Raw genomic sequence first — 17,446 nt, forward strand, 5'->3', positions numbered from 1 at the left:
ATGGCCGCTCTGTTTCGCCCCACCACTAAGCTGTACTCTTTACCCCTCAAGGATTTCGTCTCACACTCGCTTCACAAACCCCAGGGGTTAATAATTCGACAAAGCTACCCTCGAGCTGATAGAACAATCTTATCCATCAACACACTTCGTTCTCTATCATCTACAGTAGTTCCCTAAATTTCGAACGACACAACTTCTGATTTGGGCAGCAGTTACTTGTCTTGCTCAATGACCAATAGCAAGCGCCCTCTCAAAATTACGGTTCTTCTCAATGGTGACGTTGATAGCACTGTCGTACTTCGCCTCCTCCACGTATCCGGACACTCCTGCTCCGCTTTCTACCTTAAAATATGGTTCAAAGTGCGTACGCTTTTCTTTTGATTGACATTACATTGCATATACAAATAAAATTCAAATTGTAAACTTAATTTTGTTGGTTATCTAAAAATTCAAATTGTAAGTTTTTTTAAATTTGCTCATCTCTTGTCGGATGATACATTTGCTCTAATTCAAAAATTTAACATCGAGTTTTATGTTGGATGATATGATTGAAATGAACAAAAATCTCCTCTCTTATTGGTTTCTTATTTTACCTTTACCTTTCTCCTTGTCTTTGAGCATTTTAAAGTTTGAAACCTATAATTCCTTAGCTAGTTCTGGTACTAAATTTGTTCATAGGAAGATTTCCCGAACTTTTGGTCTGAATGTCAATGGGAAGAGGATTTGAAGTACACAAAAGTTGTTTGCAATCAGGTTGCTTTCTTCACCTTCATATTATCCATCTTATTTTGTCACATCCCGGCCGTCGGCGGAAACGGTCAGCATTTTAAAGTTTGAAACCTATAATAGTAACGTGTATACAATACTTAGCATGCGTTTTCCCCCAAAAATATTAGAAATTGGGGCCGTGAAACTCACCCTGGAAGCGTGATTTTATGTAATCTAAGCAGAAACGGTCAGCGTATGAGGTCGTCGGGGCTCGGGATGCAAGTTGGCTTCAGCAAAGGAGAGAGGAGAAAGGGAAATAGTGTAAGGAATAGCTGAAGTCAGACCTGCTATTTATAGTAAGGATTTTGGACTCTCACGTCGTGAGTTTTATAAGGCTCATGTCGTGAGTCATGCACGCTCATCCCGTAGACTTGCCATTTGTGTCCCTAGCTTCGGAAGGTATCCCTTTGACTCCTCACGACGTGAATCAATCCTTGCTCACGTTGTGAGTTTGGATCTTATCCCCTCGTAGCCTTGTCACACCTTCTAGATTCCGAGATGTGGCAAAATGACTCATCACGTCGTGAGTTTTGTGCTCACGTCGTGAGTTCAGTCAGATTAGGGTTTCTGACAGCTGAATCTTCGGAAGGTCGTAACTTTCACATACGAACTCCGTTTTTGAAGTTCTTTATATGCACGTGTAGGTATTTACAAGTACTACAACTCTCTTTTAGACTCCAATAGCTAATTCTAAGTCTATTTTAAATTCCTTTTATTATAGTGATCGGTTTATCATAACTTCTTCATGCGAAGTCAGATTCAGACGTTCTCTATATTTTTGGAATCGTATGGACGTATACTTTGAGTTATATCATAAAGAAAGTTTATATTTGTATTAGAATTTATCAGGAACTACATAGCACATTTATCACATTACTAGTTTAACAACATCACATTACATAATTGGCATAATCACATGTGATTGTCTATTGACCTATTTTGACTGGTGTTACATGCTCCCTCCGTTAGAATAATTTCGTCCCGAAATTTATCTTATGGATGAGGTTTTGTCAAATAGCTAAGGGTATTTTTCTTTCATCTGATCTTCATGTTCCCAAGTAAATTCAGGTCCTCGTAAAGAGTTCCATCGAACTTTCACTATGGGAATACGACTTTGCTTTAATCGTTTGACTTCTCGATCCATGATCTCGACAGGTTCTTCTACAAAGTTTAGTTTTGTATTGACTTGTATCTCTTCGAGAGGTATAACAGGTGTGTCATCGGATAGACATCTTTTGAGATTTGATACGTGAAAAACATCGTGTACATTACTTAACTCTTGAGGCAACTTGAGTTGGTATGCGACATAACCAATTCTTGCTAGAATTTCAAAAGGTCCTATATACCGTGGATTTGATTTGCCTCGTTTCCCGAATCGAATTACGCCTTTCCAAGGATAGACCTTCAGCATTACTTTATCTTCAACTTGGAATTCTAAAGGTTTACGTCTTATGTCAGCATAGCTCTTTTGACAATCACGTGCAGCCTTTAATCGATCCTTAATTTGCAGGATCTTTTCAGTTGTCTCGTGGATTATTTCTGGTCCGGTACGTAAGGTATCGCCTGTACGTTCTCTGGCGATCTGCGTATCTCCAACCTCTGCCCACCATACTGGGGAACGACATTTTCGCCCATAAAGAGCCTCAAATGGTGCAGCCTTGATGCTGGTGTGATGACTATTGTTGTAGGAAAACTCAATTAACGGTAAATGAGTATCCCAAGCATTTCCAAAGTCTATTACACAGGCTCGGAGCATATCTTCTAAAGTCTGAATGGTTCTCTCACTCTGACCATCAGTCTATGGATGGTAAGCTGTACTCATATCTAGACGTGTTCCTAAGGATTTTTGTAGAGATTGTCAAAATCGTGAAGTGAATCTACTATCTCGGTCAGAAATAATAGAATTTGGAACTCCATGCAATCTGACAATTTCCTTAAGATAAACTCTAATCAGCTTCTCCATCTTGTCGTTCTCCTTAATTGGTAAGAAATGGGCGGACTTAGTCAATCTATCGACTATTACCCAAATAGTGTCGAACCCACTAGGAGTTTTAGGTAACTTAGTGATGAAGTCCATTGATATCTGCTCCCATTTCCATTCAGGTATTTCCGGTTGTTGAAGTAAACCTGAAGGCTTTTGATGTTCTGCCTTTACTCTAGAACAAGTCAAGCATTTGCTCACATAAGTAGCAATTTCTGCCTTCATGTTTGGCCACCAATAATGTACTTTTAAATCTAAGTACATTTTGTCAGAGCCTGGATGTACGGAATATCTGGACTTGTGGACTTCTTCTAAGACCAAGTCCCCAACTCCACCGAACTTAGGCGTCCAAATTCGGTTCATAAAGTGTCGCGTTCCGTCATCTTTTTGTATAAGTTGCTTTTCCATTCCTCGCAAAGCTTCATTCTTGATGTTTTCTTCTTTTAGAGCCTCAAGTTGAGCTTCTCTAATTTGTGCGGTAAAGTTAGAATGGATAGTTAAAGTTAATGCTCGTACCCGACGGGGTTTAATATATTCTTTCCGGATCAAGGCATCTGCTACCACGTTTGCCTTTTCGGGATGATAATGAATATCACATTCGTAATCATTCAACAATTCAACCCATCTTCATTGTCTCATATTAAGATCTTTTTGGTTGAAGATGTGCTGGAGACTCTTGTGGTCGGTAAAAATAGTACACTTAGTACCGTATAAGTAATGTCTCAAGATTTTTAGTGCAAAAACTACAGGTCCCAATTCAAGATCATGGGTAGTGTAATTATTCTCATGCACCTTAAGTTGTCGTGATGCGTAGGCGATAACTTTTCCTCTTTGCATCAACACATATCCCAATCCTTGATTTGATACGTCGCAGTATACGAAGAAATCTTCTGTCCCATCTGGAAGGGATAAGATTGGTGCACTAGACAACATTTGCTTCAGTTTCTGAAAAGCAGGTTCTTGTTTGTCTTCCCAGTTGAACTTCGTATCCTTCTGGGTTAGTGTTGTAAGCGGCTTGGCTATTTTGGAGAAATTCTCTATGAATCTACGGTAATAGCCAGCAAGTCCTAGGAATTGACGCACCTCTGTTGGCGTCTTTGGTGCTTCCCAATTCCTGATTGCTTCAACTTTAGATGGGTCAACATGAATTCCTTCGTTGCTAACTACATGGCCTAAAAATTGTACTTCTCTAATCCAAAACTCACATTTGGAGAATTTGGCATACAACTTTTCTTTTCTTAGTAGTTCCAAGATTATTTGCAGGTGTTGACCATGTTCTTCCTTGGTTCGTGAATATATCAATATATCATCGATAAATACGATCATGAATTTATCCAAGTATGGTTTGCAAACACGATTCATGAGGTCCATAAACACTGCTGGGGCATTGGTCAATCCAAAAGACATAACTAAGAACTCATAATGACCATAACGAGTTCTAAATGTTGTTTTTGGAATGTCGTCTTCTTGTACTCTGAGTTGATGGTATCCTGATCTAAGATCTATCTTTGAGTAGTAGCTGGATCCTTGCATTTGATCGAATAGATCATCAATTCTTGGAAGCGGATAACGATTCTTGATCGTTAGCTTGTTCAGCTCCCGATAATCAATACACATTCGAAAGGATCCGTCCTTCTTCTTGACAAACAAGATTGGTGCTCCCCAAGGTGAAAAACTTGGCCTAATAAAGCCTTTGTCAAGAAGTTCTTGTAGTTGGCTAGATAATTCCTGCATTTCGGATGGAGCCAACCGATAAGGAGATTTCGCTACTGGTGCTGCTCCTGGAATTAAGTCGATTCGAAACTCAACTTGTCGGACGGGTGGTATTCCAGGTAGACCTTCAGGAAACACATCAGGGAAATCACATACTTGAGGTATGTCCTTGATTTCTTTTGACTCTCTCTTCTTATCTACAATGTGGGCTAAGAATACGCTACATTTCTTATGTAGATATTTCTGGGTCTTGGTACAAGAGATGACTTTGAGGTTCTTCCCAGATTTATCACAACAGATAACTAGGGCTTCGCCATTTGGTAAAGGTAGTCGTATAGCTTTCTCATGACATAGAATTTCGGCGTGGTGTGAAGATAACCAATCCATGCCAATTATGACATCAAAACTACCGATAGGCATTGGCATGAGGTTAACGTGAAAAAGGTAGTTATTAAGAGTTAATAGACAGTTTTCTAGGATTTCATGTGTTTTCTCGGTTTGACCGTTAGCGATTTCTACTTCATAGATTTCTTTTAACTTGCTAGACTTATGACATAACAATTTTCTAAATGTCGGAGTTATAAAACTTCTATCTGCTCCAGAGTCGAAGAGTATGGTAGCATATAAATTATCTATGAGAAACGTACCAGATACGACCGAAGGGTACTGGATAGCCTCTCTGCTTCCGATCACAAACGCCCTGCCACGCCCTTTGCCTCATTGACTCCTTAACTTTGGACATTCTTTCTTGATGTGTCCAACCTCACCACACTCATAACACTTTCTTCCTTCACCACGGCCTGTTCCAGTATTTGTTGGCTGATTGACTGTTGCAGGTGTTGTGCTCCTGCAGTAACTAGCAGTATGTCCCTTCTTCTTGCACTTCGTGCAGACAAAACAGTCACCTGGATGGTGACGGTTGCACTGATTGCACCATGAAGATTTTAGTTGTGTGGGTACTGCTGTCGTGGCTGCATAATTGGTTGCCACTTCTTGTCTTTTCTCAGATGATTTCCTGGGATTCTTCCTATTATACTTGCGCCTGTTTGTTCCAGATTTGGGAGACTCAGCCTTTGAGACCACTATTGTTCCTTGGATCTCTGTGAGGGTTAGCTGATGAGCTATTCTCTTGGTGCTGTCATAGGTTGTAGGCTTTGATGCAATCACCATGCCTTTGATTTGCGATGCTAAACCCTAGATATATCGCTCAATCTTCTTATATTCAGGGGTTACAAGTGCTGGACACATTACTGCAAGATCATTAAATCTAGCGGTAAAATCTTTTATCTCTGAACCCTTCATGGTTAGGGTCCACAATTCTTGTTCCAACTTATGTATTTCCTCCCTAGGACAATACTCCTCTACTAGCATCATTTTTAGGTCTTCCCATTTCATGGAATTTGCAGTATCAATTCCCATTGTATTCACATGGCTGTTCCACCATGTAAGTGCTGCATCGGCGAAAGTACATGCTGCAAATCATACTTTACAATCGTCTGGACAGAAACTTATTTGAAAGACGGACTCTGTCTTTTCTATCCACCTAGTAAAATTAACAACCCCTTCATCTCCAAGAAAGCTCTTTGGCCTGCAATTTATAAAGTCTTTGTAGGTACACATTCTAGCGGTCCCTACATTGCCTTTATTTCTAACTCCACCTCTTGTGACATTAGATAGAGCCGCAACAATTCTTTGAGCTATGATTTCTTCTAGTTATGCTGTACTCATTGGGGGGTTTGGTTCTGGTGGTTGTTGTTGTGGTGCTGATCGTTGGTTAGGGTTTAGCCGAGTACTACTCCTTCTAGGCATTTTGTTTTAGTTCCTATTATAAATAATAAGAATTTTATAAGTTTCATGAAGAATTAGTCATTTACTACACGAGTACTAAATACTTGAATTATTCTTCAAAGTGTAAAACATAATGGATAACACAATGATTACCGTAATATATGCTTCATATTATTACCGGGGTTACATCTGTTTATTTTAGGCTTATAAGAGAAAAGTTTCTATAAATATTACAAAATTCGCAAGGTTTTCTACATCCTTGCTATAAACTTTACTCTTCTTGCCTTAACTAGTCTGATTTCTGTATTTACACAACCACTAGTTTTAACTTATCTATCAGTAACCTAGGTGATGACCTAGCACGTCAGTGACATTAACCACTTGCTCCTCCAGGGCTTGAGTTCTCTGCTCAAGACCTCTTGTACGCTCCTCGTTTCTCGAGGTTTGATTGTAAAGCTCTAACTCTGCAATCCTTGCATCGTGAGTAATCATGTTGTTATAAGCGAAATTTATACGATGATGGACATCCATCACCGATTCCTGATCTCGTGTCCTTTGTCCTTCTAGCCTTCGTACTCTTCCGAATAGATGAGTAGCCCTTCCTTCAACAATTTCCATCTTATCTTCAATTTTCACACTTTTCTCAAACAATTGAGATAAAGTGTTAACTTCAAAAGAATGTGGGGGATATGGTCGAGATGATTGACCAGTCTCATACATCTTAGCAGCTCTTTCTTCTGCCACCCACCTATCAACGGTTTGTGCTATCCGTGCAGGTTCATCTTGAACTCTATGACTTCCTGAAGATGTCGCCTTTTGATTCTTCTTAATCTTTTGCCATATCGGTATGGATTTACGTGCGTGCATTTCATCTTCGCCTCTCCTGGAACTTGACGGTAAAGAGTGTTCACTGGTGGTAAAGATGATGCTACTGACTCTGTCTCCTCCCTTGGCTCGCTCTCTTCCATTGGTTCACTCTATTCCCATTCGTTGGAAGGTAAAGGTGCTCCATCATCCGAAGGTATTGGATGAAAGGTGGTTGGATTTATAGGGTAGTAAGGATCGCCTACCATCATGGGGAATGAAACTTCCTCTTCTTCATCTGTATCCTCGATGATTATCCATTCTCGTGAATGTGCCATGTCGAATTCCTATACATTTCGGATCACCAAGAGTTTAGTCTATCAAATATTACTCCCAAATTAAATAGTTCATATGATCTGATCATAATAAAATGTATTTGCGCACCTACACCTAGTTGTGATAGGATATACGTACATATAAACTTTAGTTGGAATACTTGATCTAAATCCTTGAGATCAAAAACATTCTGGGTATTAAGGTGTATTCTCATCGCGGGTATGAGTCTTTATATATGACTCTATATTCTTATTTATTTTATTTACGCTTTAATTATTGTTTGTTACTTCAGGTCTATCTGATAAGGCTCCGGCCAGTCAGGACAGTCGAAAGGGCGGGATCATTTTAGCATATAGCCGTTCTGGAATCCAGCAACCCAAATCGACATGTCTATCCTGTCACTAGTTTTTTCAGGTTGATGTAGCACTAGAAGTTGTACACCAGACAGATGAATATTAGGACAAAGTGGTTATTCACACCCCTCTTGATGCATTTTCTCACATTCATCATCATCAATGAAACTTATTGCTTACAAGTTACAATGTTGCAGGTATCTAACCTCATTGATGAGTATAAATGTGGGCGTACACCTAACCGTGATGTTCTTTGCAACACAAGAATCAAATTTGGTGCGTAATCATATTGCTTGCTTTCATCTTTTATTGTTATCATTTGTCATTAATTTCATTTTTATTTTATATCTACAGATGCGTTCATGGTGTTGGATTAGTGTCTAAGTCCATAACTATTTTGGTATGTACTTGACCCGATGGTGCATGGTCCTTTTGGGTTGCCTTCACCAAAGCAACTTGATAGGATGAATTATGGAGAGAAAGGATTAAATATGATTTATTAATATATTATGAGAATAATATATTAAAGGAGAAATCATATTGTTTAATTAATATTAGTCAAGAATTAATTGGTAATTAGTTTTGTGGCTAAAAGAGATTAATTAAACTTAAGGGACTAGAACTGTCAATTGTATGATAGTTGAATATTGAGCTAATGGACTACATATTAAAGGGGTGGACGAATTCTATGGGGAAACCCATTAGAAATCGTCCTAGGCCTTTAAGGAAGGAGTCCATGGGTTGCTTAGGGCTTAAGCATCCAAATTAGGGTTTCCTTGTTTGATAACCCTAATAGCCTCTCTATTTAAAGGACCCTTATGACTCAAAAACGTGGTGAACTTGTTGATTAGGGTTTCCACACGTTTTTGGTAGCCTCCTTCTCTTCTCTTCTTCATCCTCTTGCTCTTGGTGTTTGTGAACCATTAGAGGAGTGACATTTGTGACTCTAAGCTTTCTAAAGCCATTACAAGGAGTTTTTGAGATTGTTATTGCTACATAACAATTAAGGTATGATCTAAACCCTAATTCATATGTTAATATTGATTATCACATGCTAGATCTAGGGTTTATAGTCTTGGATGAATGCATGTACAATAGAGAAACCTAGATCCAAGCATTAGGGTTTGCATGAGCACATAGGATGTTCTTATGGCCTAAACCCATAAGTGGTATCAGAGACTTGATTGGTTTCTATTGTATTAATTCCTTGGTTATTTGTTCAAGCTTCAAAATCGATTTTTTGGCTCCCTGACTGATGAACTCGGCGAGTTCCAATGTGGACTCGGCGAGTTGCTCCAACTCGGCGAGTCCATAGAGGAACTCGGCGAGTTCGAGCGTCAGAAAGAGGGAAATTCGGGATTTCTTGCTGTTTTGCTTGAGGATACTTGCCTTAACTGTTTTGGGTCATTAAAATCCGATTTTAAACATATTTTGAGTATATCCTTGATTAAACAAAAGATAATTACCAATTGATTAGATAATAACTTCCTTATATGATTAAAGATTAATTATTTGTATTAATTGGGTAACTTATCTTGCAGGAAATTGAAATTAGGTCAAATTTAGATAATCATTAAATTAATTGTTTAATTTAAATTATTTTCTATTTGATCCTTGTGTTTTTGAAATGTTTCAAATACTTGCCCTCAAGTTTTGGAATTTAAATTTTGATTAAAAGGTTTGATTTGAAATATTTAAATTCTAAACCCTAATGTTTTGAAATGTTTCAAAACTTGCCCTCAAGTTTGGAATTTAAAAGTTGATTAAAAGTTTAATTTAGAAATGTTAAATTCTAAAACCCTAGTATTGTTTTGAAAAGTTCAATTCACACCCTTATGGTTTTATTAATTAATTAAAGTGTATAATTAAGAGAGATTTAATAAATCCATAAAAGTTTTGGTTTACAATTTAATTAAATTAAAAGTGTAATTATTAAATTTGACCACCAAGTATTTTAAAAGTATAAAATACACCCTATACTATATATAACATTAAAAGTCTAGTATTATATATGTATGAGTAAACAGTCAGTCTTACCGTTAGTAGGCCTCATTCACGAAGCTGGTCTATAAGGGGTGTTTAAGGAAATTGCCTATAAAATGGCGATTGAATGGGTATCCACTCTTACCCACCGCACTCTTGACTAGTGGAGGGTCGTTAGCCGAACGGGTAGTATAGGACAGAAACCTTCCATTATAAGTATAATGAAGTACAAAAGTAACTAAATGTTTTACAAATTCCCAATCTTAGTTACTTTAGGCAAAAGTGAATTGATGCAATTCCATGAAATTACACTTTATACCCTTGCAAAGACGTTAGTGGAGCGTATGTGGTTTACCGGCACACTAAATGGTTCCAAGCAAAGGTAGCAAAGGGTGACTCAATGTTTGTCATAGTTCGATGGAGCGTGTGTGGTTTACCGGCACATCGAATAGGTGACTGTAACATGTGGGGGCACCATGTAAGTTTGCATGGTTATTCACACCCTGTTTTGTGATCCTCGGCATCCCAGTCACAAATCGAGGGGCATATCGAGATTTAAACATGCCATTGAAATGTTCAATGAATCTCAAAAGATCTAGGAATTTTCAATAGATTTAAAACTTTTTTTTTTCGGTTTTCATGGTGGAAATTAGTGAATCGTCATTCACTTTCCTTCAAATGTTCTGCAATTTGGGTTACGGCATCCCTCTCCCAAGTTGTAGAGTATTGTGTTGGGTCCTAGCCTTAATATCTCATTTGGGTGATTTATTAAGGACTCAATCAATCAACTAACTTGAATTTTTCTCCCGTTTTGTAGATGTCAAAGTATGACAACTATGGTCTTCCCAAATCCCGTGGAAAAAGCTTTTCACATGAAGATGATATTCCACGATTCGATCAAGGAACACGAGATCATGCTTCACTTCCTCCACCTCCTCCTATTGTTCTCCCTAACCCACAAGTTCAAAAGATTGAAAAGTTCAAACTCACTCAAGCCCTTTTGGCAAGTAAACATGAAGAAGGAAAGTCAGTGTGTGCACACGTCCTAGAGATGAAGTCGCACATTGATAAGTTAAGAATGTTGGGGTCTGTTGTTTGTGAGGAGCTGGCTGTTGACTGGGTCCTTCAGTCACTTCCTGACTCATATAGTGAGTTCATAAGAGAGTACTATATGATGAACCACGATGTAACCCTCATCGATCTCACCTATATGCTTATTGCTACTGAATCAGCAATGATTTGGCACACTGAAAAAGCAAAGTTGATTGGTGAATCTGCCTTCCAGACCTCTATGGATATAGACAATGGCAACGAAAGGCATGCCATGATCGAAAAGTTTGATCATAAGAGAAAGGCAAAGTCAGAAGTAGTTCCGTGTGTTGTTCCAAAAGAGTCAATTTGCTTTTATTGCCAAAAGAAGGGGCATTGGAGACGAAGCTGCCCTATTTACCTAAGAGATCTAAGAGATGGGAGAGTCAAAACGTATGGCTCTACTTTAGGTAAAATCCATTAACTAACTCTTTTAAGTTCCTATTCTAGATTCTTAATACATAATGTGATAAGATTACATTTCGATGTCTTGTAGGATCGAAGAAAAGAGAGGAATCTTAAGGGAAGAAGTGAGCGGAATCTAATCGTGAAGAAATGGATTTTGATCGTATTACTTGAAGATTAGAATCTTAAGCTACTACTTGGAGTTAGAATAGATTGCTTAGGAATATTTAACAACATAGTTTTTCAGTTGAATTGCATTGTAAGGACAAATTTTTCCGCAATAATATAAATTTTGATTTTATATTATTTATTTATCCTTGCAATGGCGTGTATGAAAAATTGATGTAAGTTTCTATTATTAGCAATAATGGATTTGATTCTTAATTATGTTATTTGTGGAAAGGTCAAGAATTTACCAAATAGGGAAAGTTTCTCATCGCCCAAGTTTCAATTGGACAGAAACTTGGAATCATACAACAGGGTTGCATGATGAATGAGAAATTTCATATTTGGAAATTAGACTAATTCATTGACAAAGTGTCAAGTGAAGGACTAGGAGATCGAGTACACAAGGTTGTGTGTTGATCAAGTCCACCACAAGAGTAACAAAGATATTCGTCATGATTTACTAAGGTCAAGTAAATATGATTATACTTATGAGATTAAGTGTAATTCTCAATTGATTGAAAGAGTTTCAATAAATAGCAAAACGAATAAGAAGAATCAGGTAGGCAGAAAGATAAAAGTTTCTCTATTCTAAGAAGAAGGGAGAGTACCTTTTTATTATGTTTTATGATAGGTATTAATGATTAAGAACCATATCTCAATTGATCCTCTAAGTGAGTCTTAGTGCAATTGTATGTCTGAGAAGAGGAATCAAGAATTGAAGAAATGGTTAAATCAAGAAGTCAATCATACTTCGTTCCAAAACCAAGTCTTAAAGTTAAGATTGTGAATTGAGTGACAAGTCTTAAGAAGGTTTATAACATTCATCAAATGTGAAATTTGAAAAGGTTTTCTTATTCTTGCACAATTAGAAAGTTGTGATGTCTTGGATAAGACAAAGACCAATTAGGGCCAATTTAGTGAAGTGTTTTGTCTTGATAAAACTACACTAACTCTTGAATATTTGTTTGTCGAGAAATGTTTATTGACAAAAGAATCTTATATGTCAAGGAGTCAGTGGGAGTCTTAATGGTCTTGAAAAGTTTCAAGAACTAATCGAGAATAAACCTTATCGATCATCACTAGCACACGACTTGAGGTTTACAACCTATCGTGTTGACATTATTTTGTTTATGTGCCATTCCAATCAAGTTAATTATGCATGTGAGTTCTATGAGTTCTCATTTGAACGCATAAAAGGCAAGCACCTTGATCAATGAAAAGTAGGTTGATATGAAAGGGTGAGCTGCTTAACTACTTGGAAGACATGGTGGGCACTCGTGTTACCATAAGGCAAGAAATCAAGATTGAGAAAGTTCAGTCCATATGAGTTTGGATTTGTCGCAAACTTTGGTTTTGACAAATTCGCATGGATAGGAACACATACACCATTAAAATCTAAGTGTCATAAGATTCCCTCCTTCATGAAAATGACTGTGAGGAAATGCTTTCACTAAGAGAGATTTTAAGAAGATAGTGATTGTGAAATTGTATTCTCGAATTCGATTATGGTTACGGCATCCCTTTCCATAATTCGATTGTGAGATTTGGCAATAAGTCTAGATTGTTTAGACACACATATGAGCTATCTAAGGCAAAGGTGTATAAGTTTAAGAAGCTTAGATAAAGGATTATCAAAGCATTAGGTATTAGAAATATGAACTTCAGAAATTCAATAAGTAATGTTTTCTGGAAGTTCAGTTGTTTTCTAAAACATGTCAAAGCTAGTGGGAGCATAAGTGTTATGCTTATACGATAATAATCATCATGATTGTGGGAGCATAAATGTTGTGCTTGTATGATTATTAAGGCAAGTATTGCAAGTTAGCAATATTAATTATAGAAAACAATAGTTATACTTTGCAAAGTCGTAAGGGTTGAAAAGTTGTTTTGCTATAATTAAGGGAGAGAATATTGTACTTCGTTTCAAAATCTAAAGCTTAGATTGAGAAATTTTAATAAAAATAGTCAAAGGATACATAGTGTGTTCTTAAATTTCGATTATGATTACGGCATCCCTCTTCATAGTTCGAATTGTAAGAACGAGACACATAAAATATTATGGCAGAAGATGGATAAAGCATCATATCTTTATGTAAGACATTATGCATCGTGTTCCATATGCTTCGGGTATAGGATCGATTGCAAGTGCTATAATATTTGACCATTCTAAAATTTTCAAAAATGTCTAGCGCATTTAGAGGGAAAAAGGACTAGAATCGGTTTTGACTAAAATAATTAAACAACTATCAAAGGACGATCCAAAGCTCGCTGACGATTGGTCGCTTGTGAGTAGTTGGAAGTATGGTATTGGATGACATTAATATGAATAGATAAGATTCTATTAAGAATGAATTATCATATGCCAAATATGGAAATGTTTCCATATTGGGAGTTGGATATTAAGAATCTATGTCTAGATTAGAAACTTTTATGCAAGAAGGATGTTCAAAGGAATGTACTTTGAGTGAGAGACATCATATCTATAGAATTGTTTCTGATAGAGATTGGCCAAGTCTTGATGATTTTGAGCTATGACTTTACGAAAGAATCATTGCATAAAATGTTAGAATCTAGCATAAGTAACAAGAATTTGATATTCTTATACTTATGAAAAGGATTGGAAGTTGTGAAATGAGTATGATTGGAAATGTATTCATTTGATCTATTTCACAAAGAAAGGACCGTAGGTAAACATTGTGTGCATGCTGAGAGCATGGAACAAGTGTAGTAATAATTCAAGTAAGAAGTTGATTACCCGAAACAACAAATAATGAGTAATCGATATGGTGATAAATAAAAGGTGTTTTATTTATACTCAAAGGTTTGGGACCATATAGGATTAGTATTATTCTTGTGTTTCACTTTGCATGTTTTGACTTCCTGAATAATTAAATTATTTCAGAATAATCAAATTATTCGAATGGTCCACAGTCGTTCATATGTTGGAAGTAGGTATGAATGAAGACTGTCATGAATTGGTTTGTAGATTTTCTAAAGTGTATTAGACATAAGCAAATGTTTGCTGCAACGTTCATGAGTGCTTATAAATATGATTTGAGCATTGGATTAAACCCACGCTCACTTGGATCACTTCATGGATTTTATCACGAGTGATTGGTGAGACGATAACATCTTATATTCTTGAAACCGAGATGTGTGAGTTGTATCTTGCGAGTCGGTTACACATTGATAATATGTAAACGCACCAGTAACTTGGTGTCATAAAACATATTGTTGTGTGTGATTCGGTGAGTGAGTGCAAGCGAGCATTGAGTCGAAGTTTATCCGTTCCTTTTATCCAAAGTAGGATGAAAGCGATATTTGTGGGCCCCTCGATGATTTAGTGATGACACCTAAGCGCTTGGCCAAGACGGGACTAATTTGATGTGTTCAATTGTAGTCTGTTGTCAGTCGTCATAAATCGGAAATCGGGAAACAACACATAGACATAGAGAATGATTTAAATCCATGTCTCAGTCTATACGATATCTAGAATGGAGGAATATATGATCCCTTATCTAAAGGACATGCGTATCTGATAAGATCAGAGTTGACAGCGGCTTTGGAAAGCTACGATTGCAGATCAGGATCTGAAGCCATACGCAGAATAGTTATTAGACTTATCCAAGTGGGAGACTGTTGGATTAGTGTCTAAGTCCATAACTATTTTGGTATGTACTTGACCCGATGGTGCATGGTCCTTTTGGGTTGCCTTCACCAAAGCAACTTGATAGGATGAATTATGGAGAGAAAGGATTAAATATGATTTATTAATATATTATGAGAATAATATATTAAAGGAGAAATCATATTGTTTAATTCATATTAGTCAAGAATTAATTGGTAATTAGTTTTGTGGCTAAAAGAGATTAATTAAACTTAAGGGACTAGAACTGTCAATTGTATGATAGTTGAATATTGAGCTAATGGACTACATATTAAAGGGGTGGACGAATTCTATGGGGAAACCCATTTGAAATCGTCCTAGGCCTTTAAGGAAGGAGTCCATGGGTTGCTTAGGGCTTAAGCATCCAAATTAGGGTTTCCTTGTTTGATAACCCTAATAGTCTCTCTATTTAAAGGACCCTTATGACTCAAAAACGTGGTGAACTTGTTGATTAGGGTTTCCACACGTTTTTGGTAGCCTCCTTCTCTTCTCTTCTTCATCCTCTTGCTCTTGGTGTTTGTGAACCATTAGAGGAGTGACATTTGTGACTCTAAGCTTTCTAAAGCCATTACAAGGAGTTTTTGAGATTGTTATTGCTACATAACAATTAAGGTATGATCTAAACCCTAATTCATATGTTAATATTGATTATCACATGCTAGATCTAGGGTTTATAGTCTTGGATGAATGCATGTACAATAGAGAAACCTAGATCCAAGCATTAGCGTTTGCATGAGCACATAGGATGTTCTTATGGCCTAAACCCATCACATGGATGCTATTAGTAACATGGATTTTGAGTGTGTTGCTTGTGGACATTATGCAAAAGTTATTCACCCCCTTACAGATGAAACCAATGAGCTTTCATTTCTTCAGCTGTCAAAGGATATGGTAAAGATATGCTCTACTTATTTTCATTATCAACTTCCTGATACCTGTCGGTGAGGGATACATGTTAGAATTTCTAGTGAAGGATCAGACCTACTTTCTTTCATATCTCTCACAAGCTCAGCTTAAAAGACTAGCGCTTCCTCTTGGATGTATTCCAAAAGTAAGTAAGTTTGCTTTCTGAAACACAAAACAGAATTCATGAATTTACTATTTAAACCAATCAAATTATCAGGATGAAGCTTGCCCGAAAATTTGATTTGCCTAACCAAGAAAGAAGGGATTCACATGGAATATGCTTTCTTGGGAAGGTATGTTTATGTTATGTTTGTTAACAAAAATCCCAACTTTGGAGATGATATATATATATATATATATATATATATATATATATATATATATATATATATATATATATATATATATATATATATATATATATATATATATATATATATATATATATATATATATATATATATATATATATATATAAAGTGGAAATTTATGTAATTATTATACAGATTTGGTTAAGTGAATTTGTTGGAAGACATATTGGTGAAAAAGAAGGTATATTATTAGAAGTCCACAGGGGCTTCTGGGTTTACACAATTGGTCAACGCCAAGGTTTGGGTCTTGCAGGAGGACCACGGTTAACCTTTTATTATTATTAGTTATGTAAAAATCTTTAAAGATTTATTTCTTTATAAAAAAAATACATGTCATGTTTCCATGCAGGTATGTTGTTGAGAAAGATGTAAAAAAACAACGTGGTTTTTGTATCAAGAAACTATTATTCGGTTGATAAAAGAAGGCGATCATTTCGTGTTGGATCCTTTAGATGGATCGGCGGATCTCCTCCACACAACTTAAGCCACTTAAGATGCAAGGTAAACATAAACAATACATGACTTAAAATTTTCACTTAATACATGAGTTTTTGATAGGTTCGACATGGCCGTGTTTTCTATGATTGCAGTTTGCATATAGAAGAAAAAGATGGTATTGGCACTGTGATGATCAGGGTCTCACAGCTGGCCCATTTGCAGCTTTTTATCAACAAGAGCTTTGTATGGGGTCAAGGGTAATTTTGGAATCATGGGATAATGCTAAGGGGTTTCTTGTTTCTGTTTCTGACAAGGCTCGTCATATTGCAAGAATGGAAGATAACTCTAAGCTTGGTAAACCCGTCAAGATCAAACCAAAACCTCAAGATTGTTTGAGGGATTCGATATGGTTGTGAGATTAGTTTAGGTCTTATAAATTCTATGTTAAATTAATTTACAAAAGGGCAGCATTTTTATTAGATGATTGATGCATTTTCAAGGCAGTGGTTTTGTTGTATATGGTATAAGCTATATATGTATTTGTCAATCAGTAACCATATAATGTTTGGTGAAGATGAATAGATAAAAAGGAAAAACATTCCACCTATAATAGTTTGGTATAGTTTGACTAGATATTTATGTTCAAATATATTTATTTAATATTATAGAAAACTTG

General features: G+C 36.5%; 1 pseudogene; it reads left to right on the forward strand.

The window, feature by feature from the left end:
* On the forward strand, positions 1 to 17,186 carry LOC145122574 (uncharacterized; annotated as a pseudogene).
* The last annotated feature ends 260 nt before the right edge of the window (positions 17,187 to 17,446 follow it).

Source organism: Lactuca virosa, chromosome 6, assembly GCF_052849685.1.
Source record: "Lactuca virosa cultivar CGN04683 chromosome 6, Lactuca_virosa_CGN04683_v6, whole genome shotgun sequence".
NCBI classification, from domain to species: Eukaryota; Viridiplantae; Streptophyta; class Magnoliopsida; order Asterales; family Asteraceae; genus Lactuca; species Lactuca virosa.